This window comes from Eschrichtius robustus, chromosome 6 (assembly GCF_028021215.1).
Source record: "Eschrichtius robustus isolate mEscRob2 chromosome 6, mEscRob2.pri, whole genome shotgun sequence".
NCBI classification, from domain to species: domain Eukaryota; kingdom Metazoa; phylum Chordata; class Mammalia; order Artiodactyla; family Eschrichtiidae; genus Eschrichtius; species Eschrichtius robustus.
This window is the reverse complement of record NC_090829.1, coordinates 85594043-85618843: the sequence shown is the minus strand read 5'-3', so window position 1 is coordinate 85618843 and position 24801 is coordinate 85594043. Positions and strand designations below refer to the sequence as shown.

The following is a 24801-nucleotide window of genomic DNA, read 5'->3' as shown; positions in this document are numbered from 1 at the left end:
GCTATTCCTGGCAGCCCTAATCCACAGAGGAAAACAGAACTCAGTAACAACAATGACCATGATAACAATGTTAGACATATACTGGTTATTGATTATTTAATAAAGCTTTACAATGTTCAAATAAGGTAAACAAAGAACAGTTCAGTAAAATTGTAGCAAAGGTTAAGCAAATTTCATATGGTTAAGTTAGTGCAATTGCAAATAAGTAAACGACTTTGTCAAAAATCTAAATCTTCTACTACTTGGTAACCATTATTTTCCTGTATCTCTGAAGACATTTTATCATAAGAAGTTTATAATCCTGAGAATCTGATATTAATCAGAAGACTGACTTCATTCTGTATTCCATTTCTCATGACCTCCTGAAAGAATGTCAGTTCAGCATGGCCTCCTTCCTTTGCCAGTTGATTCAAAGAATGGTGCTTTCAAATTGCCATTTGGGATATATGAAGCGGTGCATTTGGAGCCAATGTGCTGCAACCTGAAGTGAAACACTCTTTATTGTTCTTGAGAAACGTGTGCCTAATTCCCTGGAAATTTACTGTTTCAAAGAGTCACAAGTCTCCTGATTGCTTCTCATCAGTCTTGAGGAGATTAGATAAGCTTCCTCCCTCTTACAAAAGCTTTCCCTTCATTCAAAATTCCTTTGAGAACAAAACACTGAACCAGAATTGGATTTTTAACAAAATATTATAATATTGTAGATAACATTTTTTTTTTTTTTTCTCCTGAGGAGACCCAGCAGTTCAAAACATATACTAATGTTCTTTCTGATTTAGGGCTACTAGCCACATATTGGAGGAGCAAGGCTGAGGTAAAAGAACAAAGTCCCTTCTGTGAAGCAGGAAGGATTTTTTTCACTGAGTTATTTTAGAAGACTTGAATGGACTGCTAAGGGCTTTCACACAGAAAGACTTGGAAGTCAAACTCAAGAAATACAGAGGAAAAAACAAATGCAGAACTATAACAGGTAGGCATTTCTTCTAATTACCATAAACTTGTTATGCATACTGGTGCTATGCTATAGTGACAGATAGTTTTAGAATAATCGTTCAAGTGTAACAACAGTAGAAATGACCTCAGAAATGGAGGTATATACATGTGGTGTTGCAAAAGTTGACACGGAAGGAAATTCAGGATCATGTTTGCAGTAGGACCTGCCATCAACAAATGTTTCAAACCTCTCTCTCTTCCTCTTCTTCCATATTGTCTCTCTCCCTCTCTCTCTCCCTTACTCCTTCTTTCCCTCTCTCTCTCTCTCTCCCTCTCCCCCTCTCTCTCTCTTTCTCTATCTCTCCTGCCCTCACCAAGGAGTTCACTTCTAATGTTGTCCTCAGTGGTCATTAGAAAACAACATTAACAATTGATAAATATGTCTGGATTTTCTGCTTTGCATTTTTTTTAGTAGCAGTAATGATGAGCACTTTTATTGACCTATATCTCTGATCAGGCTTATAAGGCTTCAATTAAGTTAGACTTGAGAAGGAAAATGTAAACCTTATTCTTTCTTATTGGTCTAATAAACACAATATTTTACTTCTTTCACTTTTCAAAGATGTTTTCAAGTATGATCAAGGTTAGTAGCACCATTGTCTGCGATATGATTGGGACCTTGGGCACAGACACACAGTGAGTCAAGATGATGTAGAGATGAAAGACTAATGTCATGGATTTGACCAATCTTCCAGCTCTTCATTTCTGAAAGATGGAAAAATATATAGGGGCTCTATTTATTTCCAGGCAAGATGATATAACTTAACCATAAAAGCATCCTCTCAACATATTCTCTTTTTTCTTGGGATATCTACGAGAGCATGTATTAAATTCTACTTTGCCATATAAGGAGTTGAGGTATGCAGACCATAGAATACTAGCATCAGGAGAAGAGCAGACTTGGAGGTGGGTGGAATAATGGAAAGAATACTTGGGGTCAGAGAGATCTGCGTTTGGATCCTGGCTCTGAGTTTTACTAAGATGTTGGGCGGCGGGGGGCTATTTAATCTCACTGTTCCTCAATTTCCTAAAATGTAAACTAAAGGCTATAATATTTATTTTGAGACACTGTTGTGAGAATTAAATGTAAAGAGCTTTATGCAGAGAGGGCACCTGCTAAACGTAACTTTTTTCTTTACCTTCCTAACTTTTTTCAAAGTTTTTCAGACATTTGGACTGTTAGAGAACTAATGGCCTCTGTGACCACATGACCTGAAGTGATAACAAAACGCAATAGATAAAAACACCAAACAGGAGATAGTACAGGGTTTGAATCAGTTAGGTCTGGCATCAATACAAAACTCACTTACTGGCTTTGCAGTCTTGGATGTTACTTAATCTTTCTGGATCTCAGTGTTCTCCTTATAAAATGGAAATTATTCCTGCTTTGCTGAGGGGCTGCTGAGGGTGGTAGCAAGGATTAGAGACAACTTTTATAAAGCATCTGGTACATTAAGTAAACAGATTGTGAGTAATATTTATTGTTCAGATTTTTATTAATTAAAATTTGTCTATAGATTCATCTCCTATACTTAATATTCCTTTTTCCACCCAAGACCTTGAAAGGGCTACAATAGGGGCTTTGATCACAGATTAGCTGGTTTGGCTGTGGTAATCTAGCTCTTAAGCATTAGAATTACAGTTCCAGCCCTGCCATTAACTATTTAACTGTATGACTTGAACAAGAATTCTAGGCCTAAATTTTGTTCATCTCCAAAATGAGGAGACTGGAATAAATAATTCCTAAGGTTCTCTGTAGACATAATATTTTGATTCTGGTGTCTTTTTACTGAGTTGCAACGGATAAGTACTCATATCTTTAGAGCTTAACCTACTTCTCTATGGTTTAATTTTCACATTCCCTCTACTCTATTTCTTCAATTGCAAAAGGGGATAATTTCTATCACTTTGCAAACAAACCAATACCTCTATTCTGATTTAGTGGCATTCCAGAATATTAATCATCATACTTTAAAACAGTCTGGATTGTTTTAATCCAGAAATTCAGTCATATTATAGGTAGTATTAATGAGGATAATGATGATTCATTTTCAAGGCTTTCTATGCCTCCAGGCCCCTGGCCATTGCACATGATAAAATACATCAAAATTTAAAATAAGATTAAGGTTTAACAGTTAAAAATACATTCTAAGAGTAAAACGCAGTTTTGTACTCATTTCTACACTATACAACGAGCACTTAAAAATCAACAAAAATAACAGATTCATTAACCAACAACAGAATTTTAATAATTATTAACTAGAAAAGAAATAAAATTAACTTGACCTTATCTTAGAAGGTTGTCAGAGACCTATTTTGGTTATGCAGATGGGAAACATGTGGTGAACTATTAGACCTCTGTTTCAGAAGTCCAAGCCCTCCTCAAATTCAGAAGTAAACCTTCAGTGAGGATTCAAAATGAATATATAGATGCTATAAGCTTACGAATATTATGTACCTTTGAATTATCTTCATCTTGTTCTATTCTTAAGCTATTCTTCAATTAATATTTATTTACTCATTTACTTACTTTTTTTTGCATGTCTACTATGTGCTTTTCCAGGGTATTCAGAATAAAATCCAAATTCCCCACCCTGGCTACTTCTCTGACCTCACCTCCAGTCACTCTCCTCCTTTGCTTCTTTTGCTCTAGCTACTCTGGAATCCTTTTATTTCCTTGAATACAGTTTGTCCTTGCCTCAGGGCTTTGTCCATGCTGTTTCTGTTGGGAGCTTTCTCCCCCTCTCAAACTTCCATCCCCACCCCAAATTCTTCACCTGGCTGATTCTTTCTGTATTTCAACCCTCAACTTAAATGACACTTTCTCTAAGAATTCTTTCCTGAGCACCCAGTGGACAGTACAATAGATTTTCCCCACCCATTATTGTCTTGCATACCAATTAGCTCTTCCCATGGACTACAATTTGTAATTTTGTAATTATTTGCATACTTATTTGATGTCAGATTCCCTTAGAAGACTATAAATTTCATGAGACACTAAGGGATCGTTCCTTTATTCCCAATATTAAGCATGGTTGAATAACGAATTAATGATTCTATTGTGGTAGATTCTATAGGGTTAAGAAATATTAATAATTTAATATGGGCTCTATCCCTAAGAATTTGTTTTCTAGTAAAAAAAATAAAATAAAGCATGCCCATAAATATTATTTAAAAACATAGAAAGTAATTCATGTCTCAAAAAATGTGTAGGAGGGTGCTGTATTAGGCTTTTAGGCTGCTGTAACAAATTATTACAAACTTGTTAACTTATATAAATTTATTCTTTCACAATTTCGAAGACCAGAAGTCCAAAATGAGATTGTTGGCAGGGCTGCTACAGGTGCTAAGTGAGTTTGGTAGGTAGGGGAGAGTGGATTATTTCTGGCTAGGCCAGGGAGAGAAGGTTTCATGGAATAAACAGCATTTAAAGTAACCTGGAAGGATGGATTAGATTTGCATATGGAAAAACAGAATGATGGCCATTCCAGATAACAGAAACAATACTAATAAATGAGGGTGTGGAAATCTGGCCTGAGTGTATGGTATATTAAACCATAAAATTAAGTCAAAAATGGGGACAGAATTAGATTTTAGAGTGTCATGAATATTGGTTAGGCATTGTTTGGTAATAACTATAGAATATTTAAAGTTTTGTCTGAACAAAAGTGACATGATCTTAGGGCTCCTGCTTCATGAAACCTAATGGGGCAACAGCATTTAGGATGAACAGGTCTCCCCTCCCTGTTTCTCCCGACTAGGAGATTAGTACAACCAAGAGAAGATGAAAACCTGACGAGGACGGAGATAACAAAAGAGGAGAATTACTGGCCATTTATTGGATACTTGGCGGGGATAGGAGAGGCAAGAATGAGATATTTTGAGCCAAGATGACCTGGAGAATTGGGGTGAAGAAAATTAGGATAGTCAAAAGAAGGATGATTTTTAACTAGGAGGATAATTACTTGATATGTTGATTCTGAGAAACTGGTGTGATACCTATATAGTTGAAGATTTAAATAAGGAAACTGGAAATACAGTGCTGTAGTTTGGGACTTAAGATATAAATGTGTGCGCTATCAACAGTGAAATAAATGAAGTCATACAACCCTGCAAAACAGTGTCAAATCATGGGAAAAGTATGCATGTGGAGTTTGACAGACATATTCACATCCTATCTCAACCAATTACCTTTCGTATGACCTGGGACAAATTGCTTGATTCTTCCACTTTCTCGTTTGTAAAAAAAGGGGAAAATAATATTATCCCTTAGTCATGATTACCTGAGTTGAGTATTTAAAAGACCTATCATCTTTAGATCTGCTTTCATATTCTGGTGGCATGAGTCCCAGTAAGACATATATTTATTTTTCAATTCATTATCTTAAAAATATGTAACACACTCTTTTTACAAACTTTTTTTTCTTTGATTCTATTTCTTAAAAGCATATTGACTGTGATCCTCTAAACTGATTTCATGACCTATGAATGAGTTGCAACCTATACTTTGGAAAACACTGGCCCTAACCAGCATTCTATACTCAGGTCACACCATTACCATTGTTTCCTCAACTTCCCTCTGCCTAGGCTGCTTGCTGATATGATATTATTCCTTGATGGTCCAGAATAAGTGATAACCATTTATTTCCTCTACTACACCTATAAAATACTTTGTCTATAAGAAAGATGTATCTGTTGTCCAACTACTACTCTGGTCTCTTTGGATTGCCAAATGACAGAATCCAATAAAGGAAACCTGAAATACATTACCAGGGCAAGTAATTCATTTTAAATTATTAAAGTTTATTTCAATTTTTCCAGACCCTGAGAAACTTTTCTCTGATGGAAATGACTCCTGGCAACAATGACATTCTGACACCATGCCTGATGCACCCTCTTTGGGAAGTCTGAATTCCACATCACAATGGCTGTGTTCAGATTACCGGTTTCATCTTGCCTGTAAGCCCAATTAAGCTACTGACGTTTCTAATGGTCTTCTGTCCACTTTGTAAATCATCATAAAGAATATTAAACCAACCACATAAATTTGCCTCTGTGTGACTCAATGCACAACCAGAGGCACAATACCAAAATGCATAATAAAAAAATAACAATTTTTTGATAACAATAAATGCTTTTAGAATACCCTTTATATATGAATTTTGGACTAGTTGGTAGAGGGGACCACAGTTCAGTGGGTCTCATAAGATGAACCTAAGGCAATTTGTTCCTCAGCAAACACAGCTCAGACACTGAGTGTAGAAGAAAGATCAAAGCCTCAGAGTCCAAAGTTGGGTTTACTCTCAGGCCTAGATGTCTGAGGATGATTCGCATTGGTGATCAGTATGGTTTGGGTAACCTGCATGCCCTACCCTGGGCCTCAATTTACTTATTCCAAAATGGGATGACTGGACTTCTATTTCTTACATCCTTTCTACCTGTAATGTTTGACGATGCTCTGCCCTTACATCCCTTTCACCTCAATCTTTTAATCTTAAAAAATGTGAAATGTGTTTATAAAGTTCTTTGATGTCCCTAAATGTTATTCAACATGATAACAGTACAATTCATGAAGCCTAAATTTTATCATTTTAGCTTTGCCTCAGACGCCAAGTTTTATGAGAGCCTTAATCTGCACCACCAGAAGCTAATTTAATAAAAATGAAGGGACCCCTTTTAGAAATAAATTAAAATTGGTGGAGGAGGGCAGATAACTTTATGCAAAAAAAAAAAAAAAAAAAAAACCAGGAAACTAAGCTTAGAAGGGGTCAAATTGTTCTGAGTTCTAAAGAACGCTGTGGTCTTATTTGTGCTGAGAAACTGGTCCTGGCTTTTGATGCACTGAAAGTAGAAGTTTCTAATGGCAACTTCCCAAATCTCTGGACTCTTGACCCAATACCTTTTGTACAATTTGCCCCATTTTCTTGAAGCACAATCTACTGCATAGCAATTAGACAAACAGGTACAGAGCACCATCCATCCTAGAGTCAGGTAGATTTATCTTTGGAGACAACTTCAGTGTATGGGATGTAAGACACAACTTAAACAGAAAACTAGTGAAGACCACTTCACAGACAAAAAGGATATGTATGAGTGGGCACTTCTCATTCTGCTCCGGTGAAAGAAGTATAAAGTCAAAGGGGAGAAAGACTAGGCAACTGATGCCTAATGTTATGTGGTAAATAGTAGGTTTGTCTTTGACAAATTCCTTTATAATTATCTTCCTGACTGTCAAAAATTTATTCAACCCATCTTCACAATATTCTCTGAATGAATGACTCCTAAAGTTCTGACTTAAATTTTCTAATTGTACTAATAACAATAGCTGTTTCTTGATTACTACTATTATGCCAAGTACTGGGGATTACAAAAATCAATAAGAAATAGATCCTGATTTTAGAGACCTTACCATCTATGGTTTTCGACTGTGGTAGTTATGACAAAAATAACAATAACCATCATTTATTCACTCATACCATCCAGGCACTGTGCTCAGTGGGCAGCATATATAAGCTGCCAAAGTTCCCTCCAGTTCACCAGATACCCTGACAGTGAAGTGATCTTGCTCTGTCCATGCATCATCTCTCAAAGCAAAAAAAAAAAAAAAAAAAAAAGGACCTAACAGGAATTCAGACAATAGGCAGGGATATTTAAGCAACGTCAGAACTGTCTACAGTAAACATACAAGAACTGCAGTCAATAATGAAAGAGTGCAGTAAACCAAAGTGAAAATGGAAGAAATCATCTGAATCACCTTTAGTGTACTCTGTCGAGAGGAAATGTGACACTTTGAAAACCACGATGCAGTAAACCCCACATCCGGCATTCCAACAATGACACAAGGAGATGAATGCTATTTAAGTGTTTTAAGACTCTCTAGCAAAAGACCTCATAACACATTAAATTGTGAAACTTAGGAAGACATCATAACCTTCTGGACTTCACTACGAACATGTACATTTTGATCTAAAATTTTTAAAAAATAACACTGAATTTCCTTGTAGTATTTCATAACCTTTGAGTGCGGCATTAAAATGCTTTTCTTTTTTCCCCCACCAACTCTAAGCTTCTGTTTTCTTACCCTGGGCGTCTGAATCTTTTATATGCTTGGGTTCTATTCACTGCCTGTTATTCAGACATTGAAATCCCAAATGTTAATTGTTCTTCCAAGTACATTGACAAAACAGCAGCTAAATAAGGGTAGACCAGACTGTGGTAGACTCTGACATGCATTTATGGAACAATGGGGCTCTGAGAGACAGCCTTGTAGCTCACGGGAAGACATAAGATGTGCTATTTTGACTGCTTCATAGCAGAATGGGGAACACACGCACACAAGGGAATTATGCATTTTACTTAGTTTTGCCCAAAGTCCTCAAAGCAACAGAATCTTGTGATGTCATCATGAACTTTCTTTCTCTCCATTTACATTGACACAAAGGCTAAAAATTTCTAATGACATCACAAAGGAAAAAGGAACCTACTTTGATTCCATAAGAAATCTGTTACCTTCTAAGAGACTTGTACCAAAATGTAAGAATCCTTCCTGACAGGGTGTATGTCACTGTGCTGATGCACGGTGGGTGACACCCTCCCTAATGCAATTCAAGCCAGCCAAAAGAAAGGATTCACAATTTAGGTTGGATAAAAAAGACATACTGAATATTGAGCCTTACAAATTTTCTTTTTTTAAAGAAGGAAATCATTTAAACATGTATTTCTTCAGGGATATTCAAATTTTTACTCATGTCTGGTTACTATGTTACCAATATTTTTGTCCTTTTTTTGAGTTGGTCACAAAAACACAGAGGAAGGTAGAGGAAGCTTTCACTTACAAGAATGCAGTGCAGCTCAATCTTTTGTTTTTAAGGTGCAGTGATTTCAGTCTCTAAATGTAACTTCAGGCAGTCTGAAAAGAAACAGGTTAAAATCTCTTTCAGTTATAATTGGTATTTCAGATTTAATTAAAAATTAAACTTTCATAATGTTTCACCATCCAAAGCAATGCATTATCAGTCAAGCGTGGCTTTTTTTTTTTCCTAAGGAAAAAAAAAAAAAAAAAAAACTCTCTTCCCAGAGTCGTTTTTTTAATGAAAAGGAAAGGATCTAAAGAGGAAAAAAAGCAATTCTGAAAAACAAAATATGCCGCCATGTTAAGTACTTCATAATGATATGACTAGAAGCTCAGTGCTTCTGAATTCTACCTATATTCTGATTTTTAAAAAACTCCTAAATAATTCCAAAGCCTCAAGATTACATAAAATGTTATTTCAGAGAAAAAAGAAGAAAGTCTACAATCTGAGTACACATATTAAAGAGAAATATAACTTCAAATAAAACTGGAAAAAAATGTTACATCTACTACTTTCAAATGACTGAATTGGTGGTGGGGCAAATGGCGAAGTAGAGGTAAAGGAACATATTTAGCAATACAAATGCCCATTGCAAGGTATTGTGGGTTTAGTGCACTCCAGACCACATCATACTGTATAGCTAGTCACATGCAGCACTGCTATTTGAAGCAACATGGGAAGACCATCAGGGTTTGAACCAGCCTTCTTGATTTAAATAACTGTGAACGCATTTAAAAAATACCTATTTTTAATCTTTGAATTAAGAGTCCAGGCATTAAAATAAAAGTATGTCATAAATACTTGGGCTTAAAATGTCATACTAATTTTTTCAATCCTTTCTTTCTTCATACAACACCATCTATGAATAAGATAATAGTTAAAAAACAGACTGGATTAAGTCATCCCTATTTTTAGCTTCAAATAACTGACACAACAGGTTTAGAAAAACATAGCTTTTTAGTGTAAAATGGAGATAGAACAATTATCTTTCTTTTACTTTACAGCATGGCAGTACATTTTTTATATATTTGTAGCACTAAATATGGTATGTTTATGTCCACCTTCCTATTAATGCAAGGTAATATTTTAATATCACCATATATGAGACTATGATCATAGATCAGCCCTGAAATTGCATCTGTTTTTAGAAAATGCATCTAGTTCTTACTTGTGAATTCTATTTTCTTTTTCTCTTGTATTATACAGAGGAATATTTTGGGTATTGCGTCTATTTGATGCATATAGATTTTAAGTTCAAACTAGCTTAAATTCACTAGGTCTATCCATGAATGGATCCAAAAAAAAAAAAAATCACTGACATTGACTAACTAAACTTTTCCCCTGCTTCTCACATGCCTGAATTAGACTAAAAATGCACCAGTGTAAAGACAGAAATTATGGAGGCGTCACCAGGGACAACTGACTGAGAGGAGGGGAGTTCACATATTTCCTTATAAGGCAACAAAACATTCATAAAAGAAACTGACAAAAATAACTCATGCTCAGAAATAATAAGGAATAACAATAATCCCCAATAAATGATTCAGAAATATAAAAACTGCTCACCTCTATATAAATCTGAATCACCAATTGGTATTGTTCTACTCATCGATCACATATGGTTAGTGAAACGGATTCAACTGTCTAGTTTAGACAAGAAAGGGTGATAGAAACTAGGCTGCATATTTATATATAAACTACTTAACTGACAACTAGCAGTTCAATTTAATCAGTCAGATTTCCTTTTCCTTAATTCACCAGATGTTGAGTGAATTGAACTTTTAGTTCAAAACAATAAAGCAGTTTCTACGAATAGGAAGTCAAGTTACATTCTCCTCTTCTCATGTCATTCCTCTTTCTCTTCTTTGACCTTTCTCTTCCCTTCTCTATCTCTGCCTGTTTCTTCCTTACTTTCACTTTCTTCCTTATTTATTTTCTCCCTCTCTCTTCTCTCTTTTTTTTCCCCCCTTGGTGAGGGTAATGAAGCTCAAAAATAACATCTTGTATCCTGTTGAGGGAAACTTGGTCACAACTATCCTTCCAGATGACAAATTCATTCTTAAATGTCTGCTTCCCAATCCAAAGAAAACAGAGCAATTGAGAAAATAGAGATGCAACATCACTTAGCACTACCAACACCACCACTTTTAATTTCCATGTTACATTCATCACAAGGAGGACTGAAGTTGATTTATGTTATCCCCTAACCTCAAATAGGACCACAAATAAGACTAATAACAGGACCATTTTGTGGCACTCAGGCAAACGGCTGGGCAAAACAGATGGATCTTACTTTGCGCCAGGACTCAAAAAATGCAGTCGCCAACACACTGTTGGCGACTACATATCTTGGCCCAAGGATGGACCTGGAAGTGGGACCAGTTGTCTTTGATATGAATACTGTGCCTATTCATATCTGCCTCATGAGAAATCATTAACTCTGTTCCTATGTAGTGGGGTTAAGTATTGGGTAGAAACTCTTTGGAAGATTGATCATCGAGAAAGTGAAATATTCTGAAGGCATGTCAGATTAGATTAAGGAGCAGAGAAGTTAGGACTAGGACCTTATTTTTGGCACTACTGTCTACTTTTCAACCTCCTGTTTTTTTCAAGTTCAGTACTGTACACTGAACCCACTTTTAAAATACTAGATTTCCAGAGTATGTGTCATCAATAAGAATAACTTGCTGCTGACGTTTTGGGTTCCAAAATCTGTTAAAATTTTTTCAAGTTATCCAGATCAACCTCAGTCATTATTAAAACTGACCACCAATGTCAGACTTCTTTAATCAAGACAGAACTATGTAAGGCTTTATAGAATACACCCAGTGATACACTGGGGAACAGCTCAGTAATCAATGCAAATTACAAAGCCCGGAAGAATGCTTCTCTTGGCAGAGACTATTTAGCAAAAGAGTTGTACATTCTGCACTAGTTAAAGATTCTGAATGGCTTTCCAGAGAAGTAGCAAATGCATTATATTACAGTAACCCATCCTGTAAGTCTTCAAGGCCAAAAAACAAAGCCCCAGACAATAAAAAACTGAAGGGGGGTGAGGAACTATAGATCTTAGTATTGATTAGGAACAAAGGACTGCGTCTGACCACACTCTACTTTTTAAAATCCTGGCATAGGTAGGAGTTTTAGATATCACCAGGTCACAGAACTTCAAGGAAAGAGCAACAAAGCACTCCAGTTTAGGAAGTCTGTGCTAATACAGGCAATTCTCTTAATGCTTTCCCAACTATTCAGCACTGACTGTATCTTGCTCAGATTGTTTTTGAGAGTTCACTCACCTCTCTATGATTTATTCATTCTGACACTGTTCAGATTTGATTTTTAACAGACAAGCCCTGTTTGTGGTCAACATAGAGACCAAATTATAATGTTTTAATTATTTCTCTTAGTCTTTTCTATTTTTTCCTTTTCACTTACAACTTTTCTTATTGTGAAATATTTCAAACATATGCAAGAGTAGAGAGTATAGTAAAATGAACGCTCCCCCTCCCCGCAAAGAAAAGAATTCCTATGTACATTGTTTTATTGCACTTTATAGATACTGCATTTTTTACAAATTGAAAGTTTGTGGCAACCCTGCATCAAGCACTTCTACCAGTGCCATTTTTGCAACAGCATTTGCTCACTTCATGTCTCTGGCAATTATATCTTGGTAATTCTTGCAATATTTCAAATTTTTCATTATTATTTTATTTGTTATGGTGATCTGTGATCAGTATCACTGATGTTACTATTGCAAAAAGACTACAACTAGCTGAAGTCTCAGATGATGGTTAGCATTTTTTAGCAATAAAGTATTTTTAAATGAAAGTATGTACATACATAATGCTATTGCACACTTAATAGACTACAGTATAGTGTAAACATAACTTTATATGAATTGTTGAAACCAAAAGATTTGTGTGACTTGCTTTATTGTGGTGGTCTGGAACTTGAACCTTAATAATTCTGAAATAGGCTTGCATATAGAAATACAATTGACTTGTATATAATGCTCTTGTACCCAGCGAGCTTGATGAACTCATTTATTAGTTTGTGTGTATGTGTATGCATTCCTTAATATTCTCTACGTACCTATGATATTTTCTGCAAATAGAAGTTTTACTTTTTACTTTCCAATCTGGATGCCTTTGATTTCTTTCTTTTCTGTCTGTTTCTTTCTTTTTTTTTCTTTCCTTGCTTTATGTCCTCTTTTTCTTTTTATTTATTTATTTGTCTTACCTTTCTGTACAGAAACTCCAGTACAATTTTGAACAGGAGAGGTGAGATCTGACAACCTTGCCTTGTTCCCAATCTTAGAGAAACCCGTCAGTTTTTCATCATTAAGTATGATATTAGCTGCAGGTTTTTTCATAAGTGCCCCTTATTTAGGTACAGAAGTTCTATTCCTAGTTTGTTAAAAGTTTCTGTCACAAATGCATATTGGATTTTCTCAAAATTTTTTTGTGTATCTATTGCCACAATAGATACACATATAGATACAATAGATATAGTCATGTGGTTCTCTCCTTTATTCTACTAATATGTTATATTACATGAATGGATTACTGGATGTTAAACCAATCTTGCATTACTAGGATAAATCTTACTTGGTCAGGGTGTAAATAATATTACAGATTGCTGTACTTAGGTTTGTGAATATTTTGTAGAGGATTTTTGTTTCTATATTTATGAGGAATACTGGTTTATTTTCTTATGATGTCTTTGTCTGGATTTGGTCTCAGGGTAATATTGTTCTAATAGAATGAACTGAAAAGTGTTCCTTCTTCCTCTATTTTTGGAAAAGTTTGTGAAAAATTGGTATTATTTCTCCTTTAAATATTGGCTAGGATACAGTGAAGTCATTTGCATCCAGACTTTTCTTTGTGGGATGACTTAGTTAATAATTCTATCTTTTTACTGTTATAGGTCCATTTAGATTTTCTGTTTCTTCTTGAATCAGTTTTGGTAATTTGTGCATTGCTAGAAGTGATACCATTTTATCTAAATTGTCTAATTTCTTGGAATATATTTGTTCATAGTATTACATTTTAATCCTTTAAATTTCTATGGGCTTGGTAATGTCCCCTCTTTCACTTCTGACTTTGGTAATCTGTTATGTCCTCTCCTTTTTCCTTGGTCAGTCTAGCTAAAGATCTGTCAATTTTGTTGATCTTTTCTAAGAATCAACTTTTGGTTTCATTGATTTTCTCTATTATTTTCTTGTTATATATTTCATTGTTTTCTGCTCTAATCTTTATTATTTCCTTCTACTTTGAGTTTTGTTATATAGTTATACCATATCTATGTTTACCTACATAATTATATATCAGTGCTACTTATCTCTTTGGGCGTATTTTAATTACTGTTTGCTGTCATTTCTTTTCAGCCTAAAGGATTTCTTTTAGTATTTCTTGTAAGGCAGGTCTGCTAGCAGCGAATTGCCTCAGTCTTTATCCTACAATATCTTTATTTTATCTTCACTTTGAATAGTTTTGCTGGATATAAAATTCTTGATTGTCATTTTAAAAAATCTTTATTTCCTTCAGCCTTTGAATATGTTATCTCTCTGCCTTCTGACTTTAAATGTTTCTGATGAGAAGTCAATTGTTAATCACAGTGGTGTCCCCTGTATCAAATTTCTTTTTTTCTCTTGTTGCTTTCAAGCATTTCTCTTTCTCTTTGGCTTTCTAAGTTTGGCTATGATGTGACTATGTATGGATTTTTCATATTTATGATACCTGGAATTTGTTGAGCTTCTCAAACATGTAGATTAATGTTATTCATAATATTTGGCAAATGTTTGGCCATTGTTCCTTCCAATATCTTTTTTCTTCTCTTTCTTTCTTTTCTCTCCTCCTTCTCTCCCATTACACATGTTGGTATGCTTGACGGTTTCTCACAGATCTCTGAAGCTCTACTTTCTTCATTATGTTTTTCTCTTCTTCAAATTGGATAATTTCTACCAATTAATTTCAAGTTCACTGATTTTTCCTTTTGCCATCTCAAATCTGCTGTTGAGTCCCTCTAGAATATTGTTCATCTTAATTAGTGTACTTTTTAACTCCAGAATTTTTGTTTCTTTTTAAAATAATTTCTATCTTTATATTAATATTCTTTATTTGAATAGTAATTATAGTAATACCTTATGTAATTACTTAATATGATTTCCTTACTTACTCAAACATATTTGTAGTAGCTCGTCTCAGGTCTTTGCTAAATTCACCTTCTGCTTTCCCCCACAACCTGGAGATAGTTTCTGTTGACTGCTTTTTTTTTAACTGGGTGTGGATTAAACTCCTGTGTCCTTACATGTCTCAAAAATTTTTTCTTGAAAATTGACATTTTATACAATATATTATAGTAGTTATGACTTCTGATTTTTCCCTCTGGGGGTTTCTGCTGTTTTTGCTATTTATGTGTTTGTTTGTTTAGTGACTTACCAGTCTAATTCTTTGGAATCTGTCTCCCTCATACTGTTCAGCTGCTGATGTCTCTGGTCAGTTTTTATAATTCCTATTTTCATTTCTTAGCTAAGACTTGCCCCTGTGTCAGCACAATTTGCAGTTTATATCCAGTGACTGGTCAGAAGTTGTACTCAAACAACTTAGGCCAATAAGCTAACACCCTTTGCTGATGAATATATGCATGGGTTGGGGAATTCATTCAAAGTTCAGTCAGCTTACAAGTCTTCCTTGCCTCTTACATTCCACTGGGCTCTCCCTTATCTCCTCTTTGCACCAGGCCTTAGGGTCAGTCTGGGGTATGTGGATATCTTGGACCTTCTCTGATCTTCCCTGAAACATGTATGCAGATTTCCAAACCACCAGAGATACGTGTTAGTTTCATCAAGGCTCAATATGGCAGTCTCCTCATCCAATTCTCCTTGTTAAATTTCTGGCTAATATGCCAGTCTATTGCCTGTTCAACCTGAACTGCAATCTGAGGCTAGCTGTGATGTTTACACTTCCTTTTTGTTTGCTGCTGAGACTGTTACTGTTTTGACAGCACCCAGGGGCATGTGGTTTTTCAGCTTGATGTTCTATTCCATCAAGTCAGCCCCTTTCAGCAGTGAAGGTGTGGATATTCATGGCTCACCCTGCCCTGATGGAACTATTGTGCCAGTGGAGTTTGGGGAGGGGTAAGGAGAGGAGGTAGTCCCAGCTAAAACACCAGACCCCACTTATGTCTGTTGTCTCACAATAATCTTTAATGTGGCACCTTTTACTCTCAAAAACATCCAATTTAGGTGATAAAATTTATAGTCTCCTTCTACATAGTGATCATAAACTACTTACGGTATTCCTTCAACAAATGCCCACTGCCTAATTCTTTGCCTTGTAATGCAAGAATCAGAGGCCCAGCTGCACGGGGGGTGTGCGTGCGTGGGTGAGGAGGTCCAACTGCTACTGAATGCAAGTTTCCATGATGGTTACATGTGTACAGAAAATCCTCTACAGCTCTAGAAAGTACAAACATTTTGGGGGATTAAGAATATCTGTCAATTCTGAAAATCCTTAGTTGGGTTGGGCCATGAGAATTGGGAGGTGGATGGAGGATGAGGATGAGGGTGCCAAACTTCTCCCATCAGAGATAAATAATTTTGTCTTACTTTACAGATCTAAGAGGAATCACTCAATGAGAAGAGGTAAAATTATGTGGTTTATAAAGGATTTCTAGGAAATTTAGAGCTTGAATGAGCCAAAATAAACCCATTCCAAGTCACTGTGGAGAATGTGTTATCTAGACTTAATCTTACATAAAATAGTAGCTCAGAGATCTCACTAAAGAGGTCCAAATACTTACTTGGATCAGTTTAGTATTTACCAAATTGTTCCTTCACGGTTTCCTGTCCCTCTCAGTTTATATCTACTCAGGAACATACTAAGGTGATGCACTCCTCTGGGAGCTTAAATAACTCTTGCAAATCAGAAAGTTCCCATATAGAAATAGGGAGTAATAAGCACTTGAGAAACGATTTTTGCTTTACATGATGATCCACAATAAAATTCCCTTGAGAGATTCTCCTAGAGCATTTAAATTATGAATAGATTTACAAAATCACTCCTATCACATAAAATGAGATAAACATGTAGTATCTGCTTCTAGGAATTTTCAAAACTGTTTTTTTTTGTTGTTGTTGTTCTTCAAAAAGACTTAAAGGATTGGGAAAATCAGTAAACTTTGTGCAGTAGAAATTCAGAACGTATGATGCATTAACTTCGAATATCTTACTGATATTTTTGGATCAACATTATGCTTCACAATTTACAAAGTACTGAAGAAATCAAAGTATTCACCAAACTTCATCTAATTAAAATGTCATAGCAATTCACCTTTAACCAAGGAATGTGTAACAGTAAATATTACTATTTCTATTTGGAAAACAAGGAATCTAATCCATGAAACAGAACATGTAAACATCACATAAATTGCTTAATGACGTGAATAAGTCTGCTGATGGAGTATATGATGAAATTCAATCACCTTGTAGCATGAGATTATCAATTAGGCAATATCCAGGCTGTGACAAAGAAGAAACTTGGAACCTGCATCTTCCATTTTGTGTATATTAGAGCAGAATCAAAATAAATGTTTAAAGAGATTTTTTTTTCTCCTATGAAATGATACTTCTCCAGCTAATCTCTCAGGTAAAGTGGGTAGACATTTTTTAGCTGTGTGTTTTTGTTAGGCTTTTCAATTTCTGTAAAAGAATTTAAACACAACCCCTAACTTGACTACTATTTCTGCCCTTAATTAACAAAGAATAGCTGTATTCCAAGTGTTTTCCAATAATACAATCTAGAATTCACAGTCATCCAATAGCAATCAAAGGCCTAACTTAGAGAAATAGTACATATAGGAAACTGTCTGAAGGATGTGCAGTCCTTTCATTGGAATTCAGCATCTAGATATATTCTAAAATCTTCCTTCGAGTTATACCAGAATGGAGTGTCATCTATCTGGTCTGTATTTTATGAGACTGAGAATACCAAATTGTACATTACTGAAATATTATCAATCTATATTGAGGGCCACAAGAGTAGAAGTATACCTATAAAATATTCTTTGTTTCTCATGAAAGTGAATATTGATCATGATATTCATAATAAAATACAGGGATCCCTTTATATACTTAAGGGTATCAGAGGAAGATATTTCTTTCTAGTCTTAATATCAGCAATGTATTTCTTCAAAACATATGATAAGAATCTTATTTGTAAACGTATGTAAGATACTATCTAGGGTGCTTTTTTATATATAGGTCTAATTCTTGCCCCCTTCTCATGTTTTTCCCTTGTTTACCCATTTTAGTTTTCATTTATTTCATTTATATTATATACTTCACTTAAATTTTATTTAATTTCATTCACAATAAATATATTTATGTGTGTGTATATATATATAAATATATATTTATATCGTATACCTATGTATCCCTTTAAACCATCTTTATTTCTTTTTGGAACAAAGAGATGTCCATCTGCCTCTCTGTCTTCTTATCTACCTTTTCATATACCAAGTCATCTAAAGTTACTAGAGGATACCCCAAAATTTAGATGTAATTTCAAAATGTCAACCTAGTTCTTCTAGGAACTGGACTTGATAGCCTTATTTATACTTTTGCGGTAACTTCATTTTCTTCTACCCTCAATGCTATTCAAATCAGATGTCTGAAGCAAAGTAATAGACTTGTATCGTGAGGGTCCAAGACTAAATTAAAGCTAAGATAAGCATCTTTTTGCTAACTCATCTAAAGGTGATTCTTGGCTTTCTATGAATAGAATAATTTGGAACCTATGGAGCAACAGTAGCTATTTTCAAATCATTAATAAAGCATATAAAATAAGGCAGTCATGACTGACTGTGCAGGTTGTGCCCTGTACAAGGGCTCCCACTACAGTGGTGTGTTCCAATTTAGAAGCCATACTCCCTGGCCCAAGCTACATCAGCTGGAACAGGGTTTCCTTTAATAATTTGCACAAAGGTGCAACCTCTTCCTGAGTTGTTCTAAACCTCTGTACAAGTAACAGAAGCCCTCTATAACATGTTTCTATAGTATTTCTAACAAAATATAATTAATTGCATTGATATTTAGCCGGCTTTCTAGCTGTTACATGTTACATGAATGTTTGGGTAAGCCTGCTAGTAATGACCTCACCACCTGAGTTTGAGTCTACATGACTTGGACTAAGCAATGCTTCAAAAACAGAATGTTAGTTATAAGTACAGATCTACTCAGGGAGACTGACTCTGAAACAGAATAGGAGGAAAAGGATGCTCCTAATATTGTCTTTCTTTGTAGGAAACAACATATCTTATATCAGATCATATTCTCAACATACTAAAGGCTTTTCTTCTGAAGTGGAGTTGAGAAGTGGGTGCAGAGCATAATGTTATTCATATTATTATTATCTCATTGATTAAATTGTCTCCAGTTTAGAATTTTCAAGCAATGAGAAAAGTGACTTTAAAAAATCTTCAATAAGTTTTGCGACAATGGATTATTTGTATAATGGAGTACTTTGCCCTTAAATTTAGCTCGTGGCTTTCTCTCTCCCTGGGAAATTTTATACAGTTAACTCTCAATAAATGATTTACAAGTGAGCTATGCATGAAACATTTTACATTAACATTTTTTCTGACTGCAAAATTAACACATACCCTTTGCAAAAGAATTGGAAAATGCAGAAAAGTATAAGAAAACATGATAAATACCAAAAGTCTGATCACAGAGTCAGTCAACCACTACTGGCACTTCAGCATTTAATTCAGACATGACAAACTTTAATCCCAGTTTGGCTTTCTTTTCTCCTCCTGAACATCACTGAGCTGCCTCCTATTTTCACTTTTTGGTATTTACTCAAGCAATAGTAATTATTTTCTACAAATTAATTTAGCAGTTAACCAAGTATGATTATATTTCATAGATCTGATACAGATTATTATTCATTCTTACTGTTCATTATAACATGAGATAAGTTTTATCTAATCATGCCCTATGAAGATTATAATACATAACAAAGTATGACATTACATACTTTGTGTTAGATCATTTCTGTTTCATAATATGGATGCTAGAAATAGCTTCATTAACTCATGAAAAACAAAAGTAAAATGGTAAATTTGATGTTAAAAAGTCAAATACTACATGCAAAGACCAAAGACAAATTATTTTAGATAATACTCTTGTTTCTTTATTTTGAGTTTTACTATCTTTACTTCAAAACTACAATATTAGTATGGAAAACTGAGAGTTAGCTATGCTTATGAAGGTAAAGCACCATAAAAGCGCCAGTGCATCTCTCTCAAGAGTCTAATCCAATTCAATCTGAGGAGCTATCCTCTTTCCGTGAACTCTGTCATGTAGAATTACATCATCTCCCATGGCTCAAATTATCTCCAATTCATAAAATGCTTTAACAAAACTATTATGAAGTGGGTTCTGTTATATATTCATATAACTTCCTCCTCACTTTGGTTTAGCACAGAAATACACAATACATCAATATGTATTTCATTAAGACAGTTATTTCGATATGGTAACAAGCTGGGCAAATAGAGGAAGTGTGTTGGATATAATTTATTTACATTTTAGTAAGATCTCAGATGAATGATACCACACAGGAAGCTCATAGTGAGGTTAGGAAGAAATGGTGGCTGAAAGATGTCTTGAAGTTTGGAAGCTGTTAAGTATTGCTTAATCAATAGTATTGCTTCTGAATTAAGATAGGATGTCAGTTCCACAGGGATAGGTATTGTGGTCCATGACAAACATTATTCAATGCAGGCATTAAAACTTAAGGGGGGATATAAATTTTCCAAAATATGAAAAATGTTTAAGGTTATAACTTAGAACATACATCAAATGCTAAAGTTTAAAATGGGTGGCCCTATGATATAAAAATCCCATCAAATCCCAAAGGATGGGACTATGCTTCTTTAATATACCAAAGCTTACTGCTAAAATTTCCTTTTAGTAGAGATGCTAACTTCATGTTAGCATTTGGATTTCCTCCTACTTTGCATGTTAATTCTTTTGTGAATGATTCTAAAAATCAAAGCAAGTCCTTTAATGAAATAAGAAATTCAGAAAGCAAGGATTTTCAGTCTACAATTATAGTAGCCTGCACTATTTCTGCTTTGAAATTATGAGCAGGGTCACCTTTGCATAGGACAAATTATCACTGGTAATATTTTAGAGATTAACGTGTGTAGCATTTGTCTACCCAGTGTTGTTCCAAAGAGAATTTTTAAAAATCTTGCAAAGGTAAATGCAATTTTCAAGCAGAAAGTGAGAAAATAATGGTAAAGGTACAATAACAATAGGAAAAGCATAAAGAGGCCAGGGTGAGGCCAACATACAAAAGGTAAATTGTGAGTTTTAATATATGTGCTTAAATATAGACTAAGAATATGACTATATTTGTATTAGCCACTATAAAGAATAAGTATTTCATTAGCATTTGTTGTTTTTGCATTTTCCCCTTATTTATATCTTAATCTGCCAACTAGAACGTAAGCTCATTGAAAGTATGTAATTTTTGTTTTCCTGTACTATAATTCATAATAACTAGTGTGATGCTGAGTAGAAAATTGATTCTCAATCAATATTTCTTTATTTGTTTTGTGTGAAATATAAAGAATCTGGCGAAGAGGGTATAGTTTAAAAATATCACATGTTCATTCATGCATACTGTATAAAAGAACAAAATAAATGATTCTGAAAAGTAAAATAAATTATAACACTAGATGGGGAAAACAGGATAAATTATGCTAAACTACACTGAAGCAGTAAAATAAATACAAAAAAAACACTTCAATTGAAAATAAATCAATGTAAATGCACACTTAAAACCTACAGACAATTAAGACTTCCAGAGAAATGAAAATACAAAGATGGCATCATGAAAGTGATTTGCCCCAACATCACATACCATTTCTGTCATACTATATAAGAAGTGATAAATTATGATCAGGAATTCCAATTTCCTGATTCTATAGAATATGAATTATCTATATTATAGAAGTCTATAAAATTTCAAGTTTTATAGATGTCCCTGATTAGAATTTGAGCACTATGACTTCAGATGTAAAAACTCATAATTTCAACTGTAAATCAAAATTTAACTATTAGCAATTCTTAAAATTCACATTTTGACATGGTAAACAATTAGGTAGCCTTCAAAGTATTCTTAATAAAGTCTTAAACATAAAGTTTTTCTAGTGATGCAGGGGAAATTTAATAATGGGAAATCAATTACTATAAATCTCTTGCTGAATTATCATAATCTGAATAATCCTATAATGTTTTTAAGGGAAGGGACTATGCCTCTGAATTCCAATGCCTAGTGAACAATTTCTGGCACATGGTAAGTGCTGAATAAATGTGTGTTCGAATTGATTTTAATTGAAAAAGACATCACAAGAAAAGTCTGTGTTCACCCACCAATTAGGGTTTGAGAATATTTACCCCAAAAGGCACGTAGTGTACTTCAACACATTCCTAATAAACAAAGAAAGGGTGAGAGAGTAGTATTCTAACTCACCTTACCAATGTAACAAAGAATATCTGTCTTAAATCAACAACTAACATCTGCCTTAACAATGGAATAAATTAGAGGCATTATCATACAATCAAGAACGAGACAGCAGCAACTAACACAACAATGTAAAGCAATTATACCTCAATAAAGATGTTAAAAAAAAAAAAAATGAGAATGCCTCCTATCACCATGATTACTTAACTGATTTGGAAATTCTAGTCAATGAAATAGAACATTAAACAAGAGTAAGAGGGAAAAAAAGAAGATAAAGTCATCAATGTTTGCAGACAATTTAAGGACCTTGAAAACTCAAGAAAATTTATAAGTTATTAAAGTTATTAAGAAAGTTGAATAAAATAGCTAGATTAGAAATATTATAAAAAGATATGGTTTTTCTACTGAACAATGAGAAAACGGAATGTAAGCAATTAAAGAGAATAACAAGAACAAAGCATGCTTATACTTGAATTAAATAAGGAATCTGAGGACCTATATGAATAGAAAGACACAGTTTATTTGCATATGAAACATTACATAAATAGAAACATACGATGCTTCTAAATGTGATGACTGAATATTGCAAAGATATGAGTCTGCTGTATAGGTTTAATAAAATTCCAATGGATCATTTTTATGAAATCAATGGAATAAATCAATCTTAAAGAATAAGTAGGTGACAATATTCAAAGTATTTTTGAAAAAAGAAAAAAAGGAAGGATTTGACTTAACAGATCTGTAAAAATACTGTAAAGCTCTAACGGAAACAGTATGGAACCAGTGAGAGAAATGAAAAAACAGGTAGTCCAAAAATAGGTCCTAATGTTGATTTAAAAATTAGTAAGCAAGAAAGATGGTACCCAAATTAGTGAGGAAATGGTGCTGGGATAGTTGATTAACAATTGGGAACAAAATTAAGACACATCTCATACTTTAGGATAAAATAATTTCTGGAAGGAATAGAGAGTTAAAAATACAAAATAAGGGCTTCCCTGGTGGCGCAGTGGTTGAGAATCTGCCTGCCAATGCAGGGGACACGGGTTCGAGCCCTGGTCTGGGAAGATCCCACATGCCACAGAGCAACTAGGCCCGTAAGCCACAACTACTGAGCCTGTGCATCTGGAGCCTGTGCTCCGCAACAAGAGAGGCCGCAACAGTGAGAGGCCCGCGCACCGCGATGAAGAGTGGCCCCCACTTGCCGCAACTGGAGAAAGCCCTGGCACAGAAACGAAGACCCAACACAGCCAAAAATAAATAATAAATAAATAATAAATAAATTAAAAAAAAAAAAACTGATGAAAATTTATTTAAAAAAAAAAAACAAAATAAAAACATGATGATACTAGAAAAACGGTGAATACTTATTGGACTTCAAGCTGTTTAAAAAGAAGATAAAAGCAAAGGCTACAGTCATAAAGAAAAAAAATACAACAGAATTGACCATGTAAATATTTAAAATTTTCTCACACCAACAACAGCAAAAACAATTTAATGGCATATGAAAACTGGGAGAAACCCTTCTGCAACACGTTTGACAAAATTAATGATTTAACATTTAAAAAAATCTTATAAATCATCAAGACAACATGAGTAAAGGACATGAGCAAACAATTTATAAAAAGAAGAAAACAATGGCAAATAAGCACATGTAAAACATTCCAGCTCCATATTAATCAGTTCAATGTAAATTAAAACAAAATAAATCCATTTTTTGCCTGCCAAATTCGAAAATATTTATAAAATGATATTATTCAAAGCAGGTAGGAGTGTAGTTAGAAAAGTACTCTCACAAATAATTAGGGAGGAGTTATCAAAAAAACCTTGAGAAGTTTATATCCTCTAACCCAAAAATCAACCTTCCAAGAATATATGCTGAAAACATAATTCAAGATGCAGATAAAAATTTAAATATAAGAATAGTCCTCAGAGCAGTAAGAATAATGGTGAAAAATAGCCAAAATGTCAAATATGGAGGATTTAAAATTTTTTTGGTACATAAATAAGGTTCAGTATTAAGCAGCCATTAAAAATGAGTATTTTATGACTCAGAGAACTAATAATATAATAAATGTTAATTTAAGAAAGAAGAATATAGACTGTATGATCCAAATTTTTATTTAAAAATACACATACAAACACATATATGAACACATACACTTAGAAATATACATATAATTAGAAAGAGGCAGAGCAAAATCTTAGAATTGTTCATCCCTGATTTAAATTTTATTTGATATATATATATCTCTATTTACACAATTATATTCAATAAGCATACTTTACTTTTAATCTGAAAAAAAATGTATTTTAAACCTAAAAAGAATTTATATGTGTTTAGAATCTACTCAAGAGAAAAAAAATTCAAACATCAATAAAAATCAATTATCCTATACATATGGAATTACTATGCCCAT

The 24801-nt window shown here is 34.1% G+C and overlaps 1 long non-coding RNA gene across 1 annotated transcript in view; it reads right to left on the bottom strand.

Annotated features, from left to right (window-relative positions):
- LOC137765740 (uncharacterized) overlaps positions 1–24801 on the bottom strand; it is a 724300-nt gene that overhangs the window by 394426 nt on the left and 305073 nt on the right. The window contains exon 5 of the long non-coding RNA XR_011074249.1: positions 8829–8902. This is a non-coding gene — a long non-coding RNA (uncharacterized lncRNA). The remainder of the gene's footprint in view (positions 1–8828; positions 8903–24801) is intronic.